The sequence below is a fragment of the Chiloscyllium plagiosum genome, unplaced genomic scaffold (genome assembly GCF_037043375.1).
Source record: "Chiloscyllium plagiosum isolate Xiang-an unplaced genomic scaffold, Cpla_swu_hap1 HiC_scaffold_1, whole genome shotgun sequence".
Lineage (NCBI taxonomy): Eukaryota > Metazoa > Chordata > Chondrichthyes > Orectolobiformes > Hemiscylliidae > Chiloscyllium > Chiloscyllium plagiosum.
In genome coordinates this window covers 79497743-79519218 of record NW_028270139.1, presented here as the reverse complement: position 1 = coordinate 79519218, position 21476 = coordinate 79497743, and the positions used below count along the sequence as shown (strand labels likewise).

Genomic DNA, 21476 nt, shown 5'->3' with positions numbered 1-21476 from the left:
TTAGACTTTGAACATCAGGCTGGAAATGGAGAGGAGTAAGTCTACTGATGAGAAAGAAAGACTATAGAATAAGTGTACTGTCCACAGTGTTTCACACAAGCAAGACTTGAACTCTGCACCAATGTGATGTCAAGAAATTCAATCAGTTTCAATTGAGTTGCTTTTGGAAGCTTCGGAAGATCACATAGGAGGACAAAACACAAGACACTGATACACTCGTAGAAGCAGCATGCTAAACATCTATACAATATTGAGAGCATTACAACCAAGTTAGGTTGCTACAAAGACAGAATGTCTGGTATTTGCTTCTTATCAAAGTATTTCATGATGAAACCACATACTGACATTATTACCTCATCTACAAGATTTCCATCAAGAGAATCAATCACTGACAATCTTCATCAGAGTATTATATATATATATTGCATATATCAATGAAAATGCTTCTAAATCTCACAGATGGAAGGTCCAGTTTACCATTTCTCATCATAGAACAACATTCTCATCTCAGAAACCAGTCTACTAAATCTTTAAAGAATGTGTATAAATCTACATATCAGAGACCAAAGTATTCCAGGCCAAGCATTTTTATTACAATCATTGTAAGACTTCTTCATTCTTGGAAGAACAAAATGTTGTGTCTTCCAAACTTTTAGTTGGACCCCCATGCTACCTTTACACACTTCTTGGATGAGTGGACTCAGATTCCTTTGAAAGTAAACATTTCAAATTTTCATATCTATTCAAAGGCTTCTTGTGTTCTGTTCTTTCTTTCAAAGAGAACAGCTACATACTACTTTACATTGTATTCCATCTATTTCTAAGTTGCACATTTACTTAACCTCTTTAGCATGAGATAGAAAGTTACAGCTTTTTAACTTGTAGTGATTATAACGAGGTCAGCCAGGTGGACCTCATAGAACCTGAGTTCTCTGACTGGGGCTGCTAAGCTGGTCCAATCAGGGAACCCTGGTTGACAGATACAAGCAGGAATGGCAAAGGTTCTGTTCACTCTGAGAGCTGGCAATGACGGAGCTGGGTCAGTGTCAAGTGTAAATAAAAGGTGACTTGCTGACACAATACCGACCTAGATGGAGATATTTAGAGTGATAGAGATATACAGTATGGAAACATACCCTTCGGTTTACCTTGTCCATGCTGACCAGATATCCTAACCTAATCTAGTCCCACCTGCCAGCACCCAGCCCATATTCCTCTAAACCATTCTTATTCATATACCCTTTCAGATGCCTAAATGTTGTAATTGTACTAGCCTCCACCACGTCCTATGGCAGCTCATTCCATACACGCACCACCTCTGTGTGAAAATGTTGCCCCTTAGGTCCTATTATATCTTTCCCCTCTCACCCTAAACCTATGCCCTCGAATTCTGGACTCCCCCACCCCAGGGAAAAGACCTTGTCTGTTTATCCTATCTATGCCCCTCATGGTTTTATAAGCCTGTATAAGGTCACAGCTCAGCCTCCAATGTTCCAGGGAAAACTGTCTCAACTTATTCAGCCTCTCCCTTTGGCTCAAATCCTCTAACCCTGGCAACATCCTTGTAAATCTTTTCTGAACCTTTTCAAGTTTCACAACATCCTTCAGATAGCAAGGAGACCAGAATTGCACTTAATATTCCAAAAGTAGCCAAACCAATCCCCTGTACAACCACAAAATGACCTCCCAACTCCTATACTTAATACTCTAACTTTTGAGTTCTGAGGCTTGAAAGACAAAGAAGTTTAGCTTCTTGTCTCTTCATTAGCAGACTTTTAATTCTGGACTATTTGTAGCCTTCTTCTGCTTTGTATATGGCTTACATTCCCTCTCTGCTCAGAGTCTCCCGCTCTTTATCATCAGTGAGCTCAGATGCTTTATTCTCGATTTCTTCATCAAAGCCAATAATATGGAATATTTTTATTCATTAATTGGATTTAAGCATCAGTGACTGGGCAAGTACCATTGCCCATGGCTATTTTCCCTTGAGAAGGTGGTGGTGAGCTGCCTACATGAATGACTGCAGTCCATGTATATAGGTCAATTTACAACGCTGTTAAGAAGGAGTTTCCAGGATTTTGGCCCAGTGATTTATTTCCAATTCAGGATGGAAAGTCTCTTGGGGGGGGGGGGCGGCGGGTTGGCGGCTGGTGGTGTCCCAAAGTATCTGCTGCCTTTGTCCTTCTAGGTGGAAGTGTTTGTGGGTTTGGAAGATGGTATGCAAAGACTTGGTGATTTTCTGCAGTGCATTTCTAGATGGTATGGAACACTGGTGATGGAGGGAATGAATGTTTGTGGATGCGGTGGCAATAAAACAAGCAGCTTTGACACGATGGTGTCAAGTCTCTTGAATGTTGGAGTTGCATCCATCCAGGCAAGATGGGAATATCCCATCACACTCCTCACTTGTAACTTGTACTTGTGATCATGCATTAGCAAGCAGGAGTGTGTTACTGCTCTTTTAGCCATTTTATTTATATGGTGAGTGCAGTTCAGTTTCTGGCCAATTATAATGGAGGATTCTGTAATGTAATTCCATTGAATGTAAAGAAGTGATGGCAAGATTTCCTTTTGTTGGATATGGTCATTGCCTTGTACTTGTTGGTGTGAATATACATCAGTTATCAGGTAGTTGCTGAGTAAGTGTTGTTTGATAGGAGTGTTAGTGACACTTTTCACCACTTTCCTGATGATCAAGGATAGATTGATGGGGTAATAATTGGCCAGGTTGAATTTGTCTTGCTTTTTCTGGATAGGACATACCTGAACAACTTTTCACATTGCCAGGTAAATGTTTTTGTTGTAACGATTCAGGAACTAGAGGCACAGCAAGTTCTGATTTTGGAATGTTTTCAAGCTCAGAGTCTTTGCAGTATCCAGCGTAACCAACTATTTCTTAGTATCATGTGGAGTGAAGCAATTTGGCTGAAGATTGGCATCTGGGAAGCTGGGCATCTCCAGAGGAGCGCCAAATGGATCATCCACTCAGCACTCCTGGTTGAAGATAATTGCAAATGCTTCATCCTTATGTTTTGATCACTCCCAGGATAGATGACTCTCCCGGAGAGTTCTTTAGTTGTTCAGCACAATGGATGACTGTCCATGCTCCAGTATTGAATTGTGAAGCACTCTATTAATTACAGCTTGCCATCTTGAAAATGCCAGGCTTATCTATACTCTGCTTCCAGTCTGTTCACCAATCCTCCTTCCAAAATAATGTATGACCTTTAAATTTGGAGCCCTTTTTGAATTTATTCATTTGTATGATGTGGGCATTGCTAGCTAGGCCGATGTTTATGTCCCATCACCTATTACTCTTGATAAGGTCTTTAATTGAGCTTTTGGCTTAAAACCACTGTAGTCCGTGTGCTACAAGAATACCCACAATGTTGTCACAGCGGAAGCTCCAGGACATTGACCAGGCAGTGCTGAGGGAACAGAGATATAGTTCACAGTCAAGATGGTGAGTGGCTTGGAAGGAAAATTGTCGATGATGGCATCCCATGCATCTGCTACCTTTGTCCCAGGTGATAGAGATCATCGGTTTAGAAAGTATCATCGAAGGTTGTTTGGTGAGTGACTACACTGAATCTTGTCGATGATAAACTTTCCACCTCAGCAGGCAGATTGATCTCACTTTAGCATCCCATCTAAAAGACTCCAGCTCGAACATGGAACATTGGAAGACAGGATCTCTACCTTGAAAATTTCAATTGTAAAGAATGTATTCTACTTTGTATTTTTGATTGTGACTGAAATGGAAAAAGGACTGGCTGCAAAGCCAAGGATTATTGACAGATCAGAGGACATGCAAACAAGGAACATAAATAGACCACTCAGCTCTTTGAACCTGTTTCACCACTCTCTAAGGTCACATCTGATTTGATTTTAACCTTGACTTTTAATTCCTGCATGTCCCTGTAAATCTGTCATCCACTGGTAATCAAGGTTCTATCCAATGCTGCCTTAAAAATATTTAAAGATTCTATATCTTCTGCCATTCGAGGAAAGGAATTTCAAAGACTCATGTCCAACCTACCCACAACCTTTTTGTCTTAAGGGGGCCAGCATCTTATTTCAAGTGATGATCCTATTTCTAGTTTTTTTATTCACTTGTGGGATATGGATGTGGCTGGCTGGCCAGTATTTATTGCCCGTCCCTAGTTGCCCTTGAGAAGGTGGTGATGAGCTGCCTTCTTGAACTTCTTCAGTCCACCTGCTGTGGGTTGACCCACAATCCCCTTACAGAGGGAATTCCAGGATTTTGACCCAGCCACAGTGGAGGAAAGGTGAGACATTTCCAAGTCAGGATGATGAGTGGCATGGAGGGGAATTTGAAGGTGGTGGTGTTCCTATGTATCTGCTCCCCTTGTCCTTCTAGATGGAAGTGGTTGTGGGTTTGGAAGGAGCCATCTGAGAATCTTTGGTCAATTCTGCAGTGTATCTTGTAGGTAGTACACACTACTACTGAGCATCAGTGGTGGAGGGAGTGGATGCTTGTGAATGCATTGCCAATCAGGTGGAGTGTGTTATCCTGGATGGTGTCAAGGTTCTTCAGTGTTGTTGGGGCTGCACTCATCCAGGCAAGTGCGGAGTATTCCATCACACCCCTGACTTGTACCTTGTAGATGGTGGACAGGCTTTGGGGAGTCAGGAGTTGAGTTGCTTGCCACAATATTCCTAGCCTTGACATGCTTTTGTAGCCATTGCATTCATGTGGTGAGACCAGTTGAGTTTCTGATCAATGGTAACCCCCCAAGATGGTGATAGTGGGGGATTCAGTGATGATAACACCATTGAATGTCAAGGGACAGTGGTTAGATTGTCTCCTAAATCGTCCTTTCAACATCCATTTGGTCAACACCCTCAAGATCTTATATGTTTCAATGAAGTTACCTCTGAATGCTTTTCATACTGGGGGGTCTGTAACCAGTGACATTCTGCAGGGACTGATGCTGGGTCCAAAATTGTTTGTCATTTATATAAATGATTTGAATAAGAATGGAGGAAGCATAGTTAGTAAATTTGCAGATGACACTAAAATTGGTGGTATCGTGAACAGTGAAGAAGGTTACATAGGGATTACAAAAGGATCTTGATCCCTTGCGTCAATAGGCTGAGGAATAGCAGATGGTGTTTAAGTTAGATAAATGTGAGGTGTTGCATTTTAGGAAGATAAACAAGGGCAGGACTTACACAGTTAATGGTAGGGCTCTAGGTGGTGTATAGAACATAGGCACCTAAGGGTTCAGGTAACTGATTTATTGAAAGTTGCATCACAGGTAAACAGAGTGGTAAATAAGGCATTTGGAACACTTACGATCATTGCTCAGACCTTTGTGTAAAGGAGTTGGGACATCATGAAACGGTTGTACAGGACATTGCTGAGGCCACGTTTGGAGTACTGTGTACAGCTCAGGTTACTCTGCTATAGGAAGGATTTTATTAAATTGGAGAGGGTTCAGAAAAGAATTACCAGGATTTTGCCAGGACTGGAGAGTTTGCGTTACAAGGAGAGGCTGGATAGGCTGGGACATTTTTCACTGGAAAGTAGCAGGTTGAGGGGTGACCTTATAGAGGTCTATTAAATCATGAGAGACATAAATATTGCAAATAGCACAGGTGTTTTCCCTCGGATGCAGGAGTTCAAAACTACATGGCATATTTTTAAGCTGAGAGGAAAAAGATTTAAAAGAGACCTGAGAGTCAACTTTTCCACATAGAGGGTGATTTGTATGTGGAATGAACCGCCAGAGGAATTTGAGTGACATGATGGCTCAATGGTTAGGATTGTAGCACCACAGACCCAGGTTTGATTCCACCCTTGGGTGACTGTTGGTATGGAGTTTTCACATTCTGCCTGTGCCTGCTTGCGTTCCCTCCAGTTGTGACTGGTTTCTTCCCCAGTCCAAAGATGTGCAGATTAGGTGGATTGACCATGCTAAATTGCCCATATGTCCAGAAATGCGCAGGATCGGTGGTTAGCCATGGGAAATGCAGGGTAATGGGATAGAGTAGGTTTGAGTCAGATGCTCTTTGGAGGGTCAGTGTGGAGTTGATTGGGCCAAAAAGCCTGTTTCTACTGTGTAGGGATTCAATGATTCTAAGGAAATAGTAGAGGCAAGTACAGGTATGAAATTTGAGAGACATTTGGATAGGTACGTGAATAGGAATGATTTAGAAGGATATGGGTCAAGTTGCAGAAAATGGGACTAATTTAGCTTGGCAAACCTGGTCACCATGGATGAGTTGGATCAAAGGGTCCATTACCAAGCTGAATGATTCTGTGACTCTATGATTCTCTGATTGTTCTAAATTGTGGAGGATCAGGCGCAGCCTAAATTTCCACACAAGACAACCTGCTCATTCCTGTGCCCTTTTTTGAAAAAAACAGGTTACTTGACATGAATTGCATATGCTGTTTGTCATGCTGTTGGTTTAAGTAGTGTGGAAAGACTGGCTACAAACAAGCAGGCGGCAGAAGGCAGTGTCAAATAGAGATTTGGTCAACAATGACTACCTGTGACAGGCTGATCAGTTATTGCCTGCCAACAGCTCTGTGATTAGCTACAAAGTGGCTGAACTGATATAACTGGAGGGCTTCTGAGAAACAAAGCATAGCCCCTTGTGGGCCTGACTGAGGAAATCTTGCCCAATCACATAGTATACAAACAGGTACATACTATTAAAGATAAAATCCTTCCCAGGCACTTCACAAGAAAACACAAGCATTGTTTAGTTTCTGGACCACTTAGCTCCAGCTGAGTGTCATGTGGTGTGGTGCATACCAGACAACAGTGTATTGCTGAGGGGCCTGTAAATGCTGGAGGAGGACCAGTATCAGCTTCTTCAACAGATAAGAAAGATCTGATGGTCAAGGAAACAGGAGAAAAGATAGACCACATCAGCACCTTGCAAACAAAAATGTTTGAAATCAGATCATAACTCAATGTTTCTGCTGTTCTTCTTTTACCCCTAACTTTATAATTACACTGGAGCATTTCTACAACACAGTATTTGTTACATTCCTTTCCCCACTCCTCACCCTGTAATAAATTTATTCAGACAATTTACTAGCAAACCTCTTAACAACGCAGACTCTGAAGCTGCTATTAATCCATAGTGCAGAACAAAATGCCAAATGTAAGAAAGGTGATTAATTTAATGCCATGTGTATGAAAACTTAAGTTCATTTTTCATACAAATGACCAGAGCACAGTGTTTCTGATTAAAGAAGCTTTGCTAGCTCCATGGTGTGTTGTGCTGACAGACTCAGCTGATTGGGAAGTAAGTTGCTGCTTTTCATATGGACGCTTTTGTAATGCTTGTCATGCTCGGTGTTGAAGCCTACGAAAGTACAATTCAAGACTTTTGTTACTTGGTGCTGTATCTCTGGCCCAGTCAATGTGCTGGTACTACAATGGATATTGATCTAAAAGAAGACATTTTGCTGGGACAGGCCAGCATGCCACTTAGATTATTACTTATATGCACAAAATTCCCAGGTGACTTCATGTAACAAAAGGGCAATCTTGTGGTTTTAAATAATATGTTGGACTATAACCTGGTATCATGTGACTTCAGACCTTGAAAGTCTAAACATGCAAGCCTGTAAGTTATATAGTGGCATTCCTGCTGTGAGTATTAAATCACTAGTAAAGTCACCAGTATACTAGGTAGGCAATGCATGTACATTGTGAACTAAACATATACAGCCTGCTACTTTGGTATAAGCAAATAATAGGCATCCACGGCCGGACCTTAAACTGGCATTAAATTGTTTATTTTGTATGTGCAAATAAGGGACCAAGCACTTGCAGTATTGAGGCACTGAGTGCCACATGTATTGAGGGACAATAGCTCCATCAACTAAATGTTACTTTGGTGGTTTCAACCTCTGAAATGTCTTAATGGTCTCACAAATTCAAAACAATAAATACAAGATGCACTATTAGCCCAATCCAGTGAATTTATCAGACATGACATGTCCCATTGAAATTCATGTTGGCTCTTTTTATTCAAACGTTGCCCTTCCAGATGCCTTGAGCTATTTGTCATAAATAAATTAAGCATTTCTCAAACAAAAACAAGATAAAACACAAATTTATGCTAAGCATAAGGACAGTGGTCATATTTGCTTCTCTACTGAAAATGTGTTGCTGGAAAAGCGCAGCAGGTCAGGCAGCATCCAAGGAGCAGGAGAATCGACGTTTCGGGCATGAGCCCTTCTTCAGGAAGGACTTTGCTTTCTACTATTTCTACTATTTGCTTCTCTACGCAACTGGAATGTTAGACAATTATTTTAAACTTGCAAGACATACCTGAAGAGTTTGCCAACTCCTAAGTTAATTTTGCCAGCATCTTTGGGTGTACATTTTAGATGCTTGACACCAGTAAACTTTCTACTGTTGCTGAATACCTCACCCATGTTTTCATTATCCCCAGTCTTGACTATTTCAAGACAATCCTGACCAGTATTCCATTCTAACGCTGCCCCTTGTAAAATTGAGTTTATCCAAAATGCTGCTGTCTGTATCTTAATTCACAGCAAGTTTTATTTAGCATTCACCTTAAGCTTACTAACCTCTATTGGCTTCCAGTTATATGATGAATTCACTTTAAAATTCTCGTCCCCTTGTTGAAATTCCTCTTTGACCTCACTTTTCCCCAGCACTTTATCATTCTGCAGCTCTTTAATTGTCTGAGATATCTCACTTCTTCAATTACGATTTTTGGGCTTCCCATATTTGAGTTGTTTTACTGCTGGCATCAGCTGCCAAGAACAGATGGCTTTGAATTTTCCTCCCTAGCATTTCATTTGACCCATCCTTCCTCCTTTAAAACACCCCTTACAATTCTAATGACCAAAATGTTTCTTACAATGATCTTGTGAAGAGCTTTGGGCCATCTTGCCACATTAAAGGTACCATAGTAATGTTGATATGATATCTTCCTTTCAAATATTGAAGAATCCCAATCCCTTCTTTTCAAAAACTGTTTGATGGTGTAAAGTTACATTAGGAAAAGTGATACAGATTATTAATCTGGGTTTCAGATTGTATAATGTAAGTTTGGAAGGATAAGATAGACAGATCAATGGTTGTCTTCTGGCCATTATATTACCACATACCTATGATAGAGCTATAGAGTTAGTTATTCACCAGGGAACAATTTTTAGCCCACTACCTGAGTGATATCTCCAACCTGCTGGAGATTAATGCTGGCTACTCATGTACTACAGATCACAAACCACTTTGGAATTACCCTTGTAGTTCTGATGGTGTGGATTGTAAATTTATTTGACATTTTAACAAACATTTGGTACATTTCCAACCTTATCTCCTTCACATAATTGCAATGCCTTACACACTGATATGATGGCTATTGAAAAATCATTTTTATTGGAACAAGCATTATGTGTTTTAAATTTATAGTTGGCTATGATCCCTTCTGGTGGACCTTTGGCAGGCAGTATTGTGCTATATTACAAACATGAGTATAACTCATTGTATTAATTTAAAGCTAAAGATGTACTTCATAAGGAGGAGAAAGTACTTTTTGGTGAGAGTTTACAAAAATACAGGATCAGAAAGGCTATGTACTCTTAAACCTGAAATGTCATTTATGGTTTTGCATTAAAGTCAACCATCTATCACTGAATGAATTTGTTTTTTGTTTGTTGGCTTTGTCATTGTCATTGTTGGCTTTGGAACAAACAAATTAACCTTGATGATTGCAAAGTGCTATTCATGTCAATTAAGAGCCTCATGCAGAACATTTCTGTCTCCAACTGGAAACAATGTCTATCTTAATTTGGCCTAAGCATTTGAAAGTGCAGAATGCAGTTGACACATTTGATGTGTATTCATGCAGTTTTCCATTTGTACCTTAAAACAAAATTTCAATATGCGAGACACCAATTGGAATCAACTTACACAAGAGATTGCTACCTGAAATTCCAATGTTCCCTTTTTGTGGTAACACATGCTGCAGCACAAAATAGTGCAAAATATTAAGTTTAATTCACAAATAAAGAGTTATCAATCAAGGTACAATTTAGACCCAAACAGGTCATGGCAGGTTCATACATAATGATCATTGTTACATAAGTACAAGTTGTTTCTTTGACTAAATACAGTATTGAAGAGAGTTTACATGCAGAATCTTGTATTATCTTTATGGATGATTTTCTACATTGCTGAATTGTAATACAAATAAAATATATGCTGGGGTTGAGTTATAATGGAATTGGACTTTTGCCTATTTTAGATATCCTACAGTGTGGAAACAGGCCCTTCGGCCCAACAAGTCCACACCGACCCTCCAAGGAGTAACCCACCCAGACCCATTTCCCTCTGACTAACACACCTAACACCATGGCCAATTCACCTGACCTGTACATCTTTGGACTGTGGGAAGAAACCAGACCACCTGGAGGAAACCCACGCAGGTACAGGGAGAATATACAAACTCCACACAGGTAGTTGCCTGACGCTGGAATCAAACCTGGGATCCTGGTGCTGTGAGGCAGCAGTGCTAACCACTGAGCCACCATGCCACCCAGATTTCTTCACAACCCCAACCAAGACCCATTAAGGGTGCTAACAGCCAATCATTATATCCAACATATCCCTTGCAAGACTCCTATTGCCAAAAGGATACAAAACCAGTTGAGGGGGAAAAGGACCTTAAATATCTAACTGGTTCATAAGTGTTTTCTCAAGAACGAATTCCTTGACTGGTCTGACTCATATCAAACACTTATTCACAAGAATGTGTTTGACTCTTAACTGCTCTCTGAAGTGTCCTGTCAAACTCGAAAAAAGATGGCGGAAGCATTTTCACCATGTTAACAGCAGTTCAAGAAAACAACTGGTCTGAAATAATAGAATCAGAAGGTTGCCATTGTCTGTGTCAGCTCTTTGAAGGAACAATGCAAATAGTGCAGTTTGATTTTAAACTGAATACTTTAAATACATTTTCTAGTATGGGCTGTCTTTTAGTTATTTTCATCTCTTATTCCACTGTTTTCTTTTAATTTTCATTCTTACCTGTATATTCACCTTATTTATATTTTGTTTATAGTTATTTGTTCCATTCCAAGATGTACACTTGCAAAGCCAAGGCCTGCAAGGCTATGGACCAAGTATTGGAAAATGAGATTAGAATAATTCATTGGTTGTGTTTGACCAGGGTAGAATAACTCCACAGAGGCTAAGTCACCCTGTATTTACATGGGGAAAGTCCTTGACACTAATCAAGCTCCCTCAGAGCCAGCTGTCAGAGTGAACAGAACCTCAGACATTCCTGGTTTTTTTTGATAACTGACACTCCTGTTAATATTCTTTCTTTCTTTTGCCTTTCACTTTTTTTCCCCAATTGCCCCACACTACCGCCTAACTGCAGTAGTGCTTATTTTTTCCCCAGCACCCATGTTGTGTGTGTGCAGGTGTGATACACAGTGAGAGACACAAGGTGCACGAATCTTTATTCAGTTTCCACCACCAGGAAGAAAGGAAACACCCGAGTGGCCAGTGACAAGCAGTGCCCTTCACATCAAAGGGCAATGCTGTGTGAACAAACAATGAAGGGGAGGGCAGCAATTAAATCAAATAGAGTTGGAGGGGGAAATAATGCACTCCACTCCCTGCGGTGCCCACCTCTCCCTGAACAACTCCAGGGTGTTGGTGGATACCGCATGCTCCTTCTCCAGAGACACCCGGGCTCTAACGTAACCACGGAAGAGGGGCAGGCAGTAGGCCCTAACGACCCCCTCCATGGCCCACTGCCTGGACCTGTTTATGGCCAGTTTGGCTAGGCGCAGGAGCAAACACACGAGGAGGTCTTCAGACCTGAACATTCTTGTTTTTTTTTAGTTTTTTTTCTGACTCTCCTGTTTTGTTTTTTAACCCCCACACTACCGCCAAACTGCGGTAGTGCTTATTTTTTCCCCATGTCGTGTGTGTGCAGGTGTGAGACACAGTGAAAGACACAAGGTGCACAAACCTTTATTCAAATTTCCACCACCAGGAAGAAAAGAAACACCCAAGTGGCTAGTGACAAGCAGTGCCCTTCACATCAAAGGGCAAAGCTGTGTGAACAAACAGTGAAGGGGAAAGCAAGGATTAAATCAAAATAGAATTGGACGGGGAAATAATACACTCCACTCCCTGGGGCACCGATCTCTCCCTGAACAACTCCAGGGTGTTGGTGGACACCGCGTGCTCCTTCTCCAGAGACACCCGAGCTCTAATGTAACCACACAAGAGAGGCAGGCAGTTGGCCCTAACTATCCCCTCCATGGCCCGCTGCCTGGACCTGTTGATGGCCAGTTTAACCACGCCCAGGAGCAGACCCACGAGGAGGTCCTCAGACCTGCCCTCCCTCCTCTGAAATGGGTGCCCAAAGATCAAGAGACACTCCTGTTTATTTCTGTCAGCCAGGGCTCTCTCATTGGACCAGATTAACAGCCCTGATCAGGGAACCCATATTCTATGATGTCCACCTGTCGAGCCTCAGTACAATCACTAGACAGCACAGACTCAATGAGCTGAGAGACCTTTTGCTTTGTTCTAGACATCTATGACTGTATGCCTATTATCCTCTTATTTTTTCCTTTGTTATTTTTATCTCCATTCCCATGTGCACATTCTGTTTCTTTTGCAATGTTTCAGTATTCACAATACAGCACAACCTCGATTGTTCAAACAACGTGTGCAGGGAGTGTTTTGTTCGGATAACTGATCATTTGGATAACTGATCTGATCGTAAACAAGTGGTAATTTGAGTGCCAGTTATCGAACATTTCTAGGTTATCTGCCAGTGCACGCCATAATGCTGTCCAACTCATAACTGAATGCTGAGTTGCCTAATGCTGTTTTTACAGGACCTTGAGACATTGTTCGGATAATCCAAAATTTGGATAATTGATGTTTGGGTAATTGAGGTTGTACTGTATCTGAAGTTTTGTTGTTTTTCAATAACGTTAGTAGACAGTCAATATCCCCTGCCTTTTATTTGTCAAGATCACTTCAAAGTACTTTTCAACTTGGGGCAAAAACAGAAGGTGCTGGAGAAGCTCAGCAGATTGAGCAGTATTTGCAGATACAAAAACAGAGTTAGCATTTGGAGTCCAGTGTAATTCTTCTTCAGAACTCCAAAGTGATAACTCCCTCTCCCTCCACAGATGTGCCAGACCTACTGAGTTTCTCCAGCATTTTCCATTCTTATTTCATATTTCCAGCATGCCTAAAGAAAGTTTTTATGTATTATTGGAGCTATTGATTTTTTTCTATTGATTACATTTGTTATAAAAGTTCATAATACTGTTTTAATATCCCCAGTTCTTTTAGGTTAAGGAAGATGCCTTAGTAATTTGGAATTATGTTCAGTATTTTTTAAAGTTTCTTACATTCAATGATGTCATCAATCCAACTGTGACTTCCTTTCAAATCTTGCAGAGATTTACTGATAAAAATAATCTTGTTTAAAGCATTTTACCCAAATCTTATCTCCACAAGCTAATTGGGACAAATTGTCACTGTACAGTTTGAAACTAACATTTTCAGATAGAAAACAGTGTTATAGTTAATGGATGTTTTTCAGGATGGGTGAATTTGTAGTGGAGTTCCCCAGGGTTAGTATTAAGACTTCTGCTTTTCTTAATAGGTATATGATCTCGACCTTGCAATACAGGGCACAATTTCAAAATTTGTTATGAAACTTGGAAGCACTATAAACTGTGAGAAAGACTGATCTCCAAAGTTGACAAGTTGTTGGAGTGGATGGCTGGATAGACAGATGATGACATTAAATTTGGAGAAGTATGAGGTGATTTTGTTCGGAGAACAAGAAGAGACTTTTTTCATTCATTCAAGAAATGGAAGCACCTCTGGCTGGGCTAGCATTAATTGCCCATTCCTCATTGTCCTTGACTTGATGATGTGTGTGTTGCCTTCTTAGTAATCCATTTTGTGTAGGTACACCCACAGTACTGTTAATGGGGATACTGCAGGAAACAATATCATTTCATTAGCTTTTTCTAATTGCTTGCTGCATCAGTATACCAAATTTTATTTGGTTCACGTACCAGGTCAACATGAACCTTTTGCATCTCAAAGCTCTCTTCATTCAAATAATATGTATCGTTGTTATTTTTCCTGCCATAATAGACAAATATTCATTTGCCCAAATTATTCTTTATTGGCCAGATATTTGCCTACTGTCTTATCTATCTACACCTTTGTAGCCTCCTTACATCTTCACAGCCTACTTTCCTACTGTTCTGTCAGCAGCAAAATTAGTAACAATGCTCTTGGTCCCTTCTTCTAAATCATTTATATAATTTGTGACGGACCGCTTATTGCATCTTGCCAATTAAAGCATGACCCATCTATGTAACTCATTGTTTCTGTTAGTGAATTAATTTCTATCCTTTGCCAATATGTTATTCCCTATATCATTGGTTTATATCTTTTCATAATAACCATTGATGTGCCACCTTATCAAGCACCTTCTTTAAATCTAACTCTGTATAACTGCTGGATCTCATTTATTCACAGCACGTAATAAGTCCTCAAAGAATGCCAATAAATTAGTTAAACATGATTTGACTTGCACAAATTCTTGTTGACTCCTTGTGATTATCTTGAATTAATCCAAGTGCCCTTTATAACTTCTTTAATAATAGCTTTTAAGAATTTCCCCTATTATAGATTTTAAGCCAACTGGCCTGTAATTTCATGCATTGTATCTTTGTTAATAAAAAAGATACATTCACAAATTTCCAATTTGCTAGAACCTTCCCTGAATCCCAGGAATTTAAGAGAATTAAAACCAACTCATCAATTATCTCCTATCTCACTTCATTTAAGGATAAAATCCCTCAGCCCTTTTTTCATTTTTTTTAGTTCCTCCCTTCCTTTCATTTCATGATTTATAGCCATTACTTGGATGTTGCTGGTATCCTCTGTCATGAAGTCTGATCATCTGTTTTTACTAAAACAAGTTCAACATTAATATCAAATTTAAAAATAAAGCATATAATTGTGCAAATGTTGGTGATAGGTCAGAAGATTGAATAGGATATTGAAAAAATCAAACAATGACAAGATGACAAACGAAGGTATAATTAGAGTCCAGTATTCATATTTCCAAAACCCAGCTCAATTCATCTGCCAAGTCCTTACTCCCTGTTATTAATTTCCTAGACTCACTTTGTTTGGAAACAACTTTGTAAATTATTTTCATTTTAGAATATAAGACCATGCACTATAAGAAACAGGAACAGGAGTAGACTGTTCAGCTCATCGAGCCTGCTGCTCCATTCACTAAAATAAGAAATTCTTACTATCTGTTGTCATATTTCTGGCTAGCTTTATCTTGGACTTTAGTTCTTCCCTCCTCACTAATCATCGATACTTCTCCCACACAAGGGTTTGAGCCAGGAATTCATTACTCTAACCAGATGTGTCCTGTGCTAACTTGCTTTTGTTTCAGTAATCCATAGAGTTAGTAATCTATAGATTATTATCTTTGAGGTGCAGCTTCTTAATTTAGAGACTAACTCTTCCTGCTGGCTGCATAAAACATCATTCTTTAGCTTGCCTATGTTGTTGTCACTGACCTAGGGTCAGAAATAGGGATTCAAATCCAAAGCAAAAGATTCAGGCCATATACATCAGTGGATAATTTGTATACATGGGATAGGACTCAAGAGAATCAGGGTAAGAAGGTAGATATAATTGAACTTGAATACAGATGTGATTCAGCTCCTTTTTTAAAAATAATATATTCCATCTTTACTACTTCTAATATCATGATTTCAAGTGATTATTTGTAACTAGATGTAACAGTAGTTTCAGCATTCAAGATGTCTGGTTCAGAGGGGATCAAAGTTTGATGATGTTTGAAGATAAGCATGAGGTTTATAATTTGTGATTAATTTGCATCTTCCGGTGTAGGCAACTTTGTGCTGCTTGCGAATTAACAATTACATTTCAATCAATCTATTTGAGCATATGATAACCACCTCACCACAAGAGACTCCATCATATCCATATCAATAATACAGCAACTATGTGCAACCATCACTCAATATGCTTTGAAGTGATAATATCTCTTAAAGCAAGCCTGTGTTACTGGTCTGATTCTTTCAAAGGGGAAGTGCATTCAGGCTCGAAGGTGTCCTGGAACTGTTTGTGGAAGAGAACTTGTGAAAACATAGGATGCCTACACTGTAGAAGCAGGCCGTTTGACCCACCGAGTCCACATTATCCCTCCAACAGCATCTCAGCCAGACACCTGATCCCTATAACCCTGCATTTTCCATGGCTAATCCACCTAGCCTGAACATCCCTGCACATTAAGGGCATGGCCAATCAACCTAACCTGCCAGGAATGATCAGATATCAAGGAGGGCAAGGAATGGTCAGGTGTCATGGTTTTGGTCATTGTTAAGCAACTCTTGCAAGAGGTATGAATGATGTTAAGTTCAGGATTAGGTTCGCTGTGAAGTTATTTTTGTGATCATGTCTTCTCCTCGACCTCAAATATGATCAATGGCATTATGATTCAGATATATGATTGTAATTGGCATTTAAATAAAACTGATTGATGTTTTCAAGTGGTTTGCCTGCAGCTCTCTGTAAAAGTTATTGACTATCTGTTGATGATACACAGGGGAAGCTTGTTGGAAAAAAATCATCATTTTAATAGAGAAAGTTCAGACTGGAATAAAGATTTTTTTACATGTAAAAGAAAGGACCTGGTTAATGATGACTGCACTGACAGACTGTGCTAGGGACAACTAATACACATTTAAATTGGTGGATAGGTGGCAAAAAGACTAATGTTGAGAGCACTTCAAATAATATCTCAGGTGATCCAAAATAAAGGAAAAGAAAGAAAAAGATCTCAGTGAACAATTCTCTTATTGGTCATGGTGATGTCATTGAATAGAATAGCTTTAATAACTTACTGTACTAAAGAACCAAAGTAAAATCATATGAACAGAATAACGTTTTAGAAATTCATTCACAGGTGTGTCTATCACTGCCTGGGCCAACATTTAATGCTCAACCCTAGTTACTCTTGAGAAGTGCCTTATTGAACCATTGCAGTCCATTTGGTATATGTGGAACCACAATGCTGTAAAGGGAGAGAGTGATATGATTTTGATTAATCATCAGTAAAGAAACAAAGACATATTTCTAAGTTAGAATAGAAAATGGCTTGGAGGGAAACTTATAGGTAGTAGTGTACCCAAATACCTGCTGCCTTGTCTTTTAGATGGTAGTGGTCATGGGAAGGTGCTGTCGAAGGAACCTCAATGAATTTCTGCAGCGCATCATGCAGATGGGTACACATTCCTGCTACGGTATATTGGTAGCAGAGGGAGTGAATGTTTGAGGATGTGGTGTTAATTAAGTGAGTTGCTTTGTCTTAGTTGAGTGTTGTTGGAGCTACTCACTCAGGCAACTGGACATTGTTCCATCACAATCTTGACTTGTACCTTGTAGATGGTGGACAGACTGTGGTGAGTTAATTGTTGCAGGATTCCTTGGCTCTGACCTGCCCTTGAAGCAATAATATTTCTATGGCTAGCCAGTCCCATTTCTGGTCAATGGTAACTGCTAAAATGGTTGATCATATCATATAATTGTTTATTTAATACTGAAGGAATGCACAAAACTAACAGTAAGATAAAAGCACTTCATGTGAAAACACAAAAAAAGTATTTGGACAGCAAGCAGAGAGCATTTCACTGCTGATTACTTAGTGATTTTCACTGTTCATCTACCCTGTGACTTGCATTTGGAAGGAATTAATTGTTAGCGAAGCACTTTGGTATATGTTTGAACATTAAATAAATGCAAGATCTTCACTTTAAAATCAATGGTAGAGCAGACATTGATTCAAATGGTGTGCCTTTTCTATCCTCTCCACCTCAGTATTTGTCAACTGAAATACATGAAACAGCATGTTATAATTATTTATAGAAACCAATGTTTATTTTACTAAATGTTTCACAATCTAATGGACAGTTGACATTCTAATTATCACGGTGGTACCATTCTAAGCTCTTTAAATTAGACAGCCTTTTAATATAATAGCAGTAAAGATGATTAGCACACTCAAGCTTCAAAGCAAATGCTGCAAATTAGTAAAATGTAAGTTTACTTCTGTATTTCACTGCAGGGTGGTTTCTGATGCTCGAAGTCTCATTGGAGAAGTTCATCTAAACAGAAGAAAAAATGAAATAAGGAGAAACAGTAAATGTGAATAATAACTAAACAAAGCCCCATTATTCCCAGAGGTGCCACAAATTTTAAACATTCCTCGATTTACCTGTCTTTTGCACCCGTGTTGACAGAAAGTACCATACTTAACAAGAATTGCTATTTATTACAAATAAGAAGACTGTAGCTACAAGTAAACAATTGTGAGCTGCCATTATAAAATTGTACTTGATAAACCTGTAATCCACTTATCTCTCTCTCTGACACAGACACACACACACACACACACAAAACTGGAAGAATGGTTCTTTTCTTGATTAGGATACTACTGCTTTATCCCCTTTCTCCGAATGTTCTCACTGGTTTGCAGGAGGAACAGGGTGATTGTTTCACATTTATAAAAGGTCTCTGACTTGTTAATCAAAAGTCATAACTAATAGCAGCTACTGAAGGAAAAATAAGTTGATTTTCTACAGGCTTAAGGTGGGTTAGTGCTGCAGAGAAAAGTCATGGCTCCCTAGCTGTGGGAGATGCAAATGCTTCTCTAATCTTGTTCACAGAACCAAATTGTTCAACTACCTGGGAAATAATCACATATTTGTTGACAGGCAGAAGTTAGCAGCTACCAGTCAACAGACCAATCAGCTAACTGTTGCTGGCTGAATCTCCATTTGAACAAAGCCTTGACTGCTGGGTTTCTGAATCTTCTACTACTACTACTTGAAGCAGCAGCTGTATACACAGTGCTTACAATGAGTGTCAGGTTACTTATTTTTACAAACAGCAGGAAGCCTTTAGCAATTCTTGGTATGTAAACAATTCTTTGCCTATTTCAGTCCACAATCAAAAGTACAGAAAAAAACCTCACTTTGTGCAGATAAATATTCAGGCATTAAATAAACACAGATCAATGAAAGAAGGAATTGTGATTACCTCATAAAAATGTTAATCAACCAAAGCAAATACTCTACTTCAGTTTGTGAAAAAAAGACCTTGCATTTTTAAGAGTGGATGCATGGACATGGAGTTTGGCATGGGTGACACTTAGAGGGAGTGGTTGGATGATGTGCTGTGAAGGATATGTGCTAGAAGGTTGAACAGACCTGAATATAACTAGAATGTAGTCAAGAGCTGAGCTGACCCTTCTGCAGATTTGAGGAGTCAAAATAGTATAGGTTTTTTTTTATGGTGAGCCAGGAAATTTTATGACTTGAGCTTTCCATCCAGACAGTGTAGACAGCTAAAATATCAATGCTACCTGGGCTGCTGTTTCCAACACTTGCTGTTTATTTCAGAGTTCAAACCTATACTGTATTTTACTTTTGTAATAACCTGCATTTGATACAGGGTTATGAACCTAACTGTTTATTTTTATATGATATTCCGGTCTTAAGTGTACATACGCCTTTCATGAAAAGATCTATACATATTGGACTCTAAAATATGTTTAGAACTTTGGTTAATTTCAGCATAGCTCCTAAGGTCTGTCTGTAATGGATACTATGTGAGTTTTATTAGGGTGCAAGGACAGAGGGTTTTATATGGGGGTGAGGGGGTCGATGAGTTTTGTTAGGTAAAGATTTCAAGAGATGTAGAGCAAAAGCATTGGGTATTAAGATGTAAACCAGCTTTGAGTGGCAATGCAGGATTGGAGCAGAATAGTCTATTTTTGCTTCCATTTTGCAAATTCTAGGTGAAATGAAGTGTGAACAGCACTGCATGGTCCATCAGACTCCAATTTTGAAAGTAGGTATTTTATTATTTGTATAACTTTAAATACAATATGGAAATCAAAATAACAATATTTCCAAGCTTCATGATGATAGTTACATATATTAAAATATATCAAACTTCATGAAAGATAGTAATCAAAGTTATGTTTATATTTAAGCAAGGTTTCAATGGTATCATTTGAAAGAAATTGTGCACTCACCAGGCAGAGTTGAGAGGAGGTGCACATTGTCAAGTTAACTTACAGACTAAGTGTATAATCTACGCCTGAACAGTTAGGAACAAATTAAAATTACTATTCCTGTTTGTAATAAGCATGTTTTATCAGCAGGCCTGCATTATTTAGTTAGAAACTGGAAACCTCCTTTCACTGTCTGTCTATAAGGCCGAAGTTATGAGCTTTGACTCGAAACATCAGCTCTTTTCTCTCCTTACAGATGCTGCCACACTTGCTGAGATTTTCCAGGATTTTCTCTTTTGGTTCCTTTCATTGACCCTGGCCTGGAACATGTCAGTGGGCCCTGGAGCAGATCAAAGGCTATAAATTCTCCAGTAATTCACCTCCTCTTTCTCTCTTTCTCTCTTTCTCCATTGCCTATCTACAAGGCAGAAGTTATGAGTGTAATGGAATAGACTCAGTTTGTTTGGATAAATGCAGATCAAACAATACTCAGGAAACTTGACGCCACCCAGGGTAAAGCAGTCTGTTTAATTGGCAACCCGCTCCACTCCAACACAGTGGTAGCAGTATGCACAATCTATTGGATGCACTGCAGCTACTCACTTTGGAACATTTCTCAGCACTTTCCAAAGCTGCAGCCTTCAGCACCTAGAAAGACAAGAGCAGCAGACACATAGGATCACAACCATATGGTGGAATGATATTACTGTTCCTTCATTGTCACTGGGTCAGAATCCTATAGGTGTCCACAGGTGTCCCTACACTTCAAGGCCTGCAGTAGTTCAAGAAGGCAGCACATTGTCACTTTCTCCAGGGTCATTAAGAATGGGAAATTAATTAATATTAGCCCATTCAGTATTAGCCATATTCCCCGCACACGTGGGAAAAAAAAGCATGATTTGTCTCACCTGTGTGCAATTCACATCCGTGGATGGACCAAAACAAGCTTGATTTTTCCCCTTATTTACTGCCTTTAGGTATTTCAATGAATAGAAACAGATGGAGCTATGTTGGATCCAAAGAGTTGCCTATGAAACAAATCATTTTAAATTTAGTCACTAATTTCCTTTTTTGTGTGGCTAACAATATCCATAAGAGAAATGACTAAATAAGAATGTAAATGTTTTGTTAAACCACCTCAAAATAGATTTCTATAAAAGAAATCTACTCCTGATCAACTCACTCATTTCTAAATGCTAAAAATATTGAATTATATAAAGGTTTAAATCATGCAATGCAAATAACATTGCAATGGCCCTGTCAAGTGCAAATTGAACACCTGCAACAATAAGTTGCAGATGATTTGAATTAAATGACCGTGAATT

The 21476-nt window shown here is 39.3% G+C and overlaps 1 protein-coding gene across 3 annotated transcripts in view; it reads left to right on the top strand.

The window, feature by feature from the left end:
* sgcz (sarcoglycan zeta) overlaps positions 1-21476 on the top strand; it is a 979662-nt gene that overhangs the window by 812871 nt on the left and 145315 nt on the right. The window lies entirely within an intron of this gene.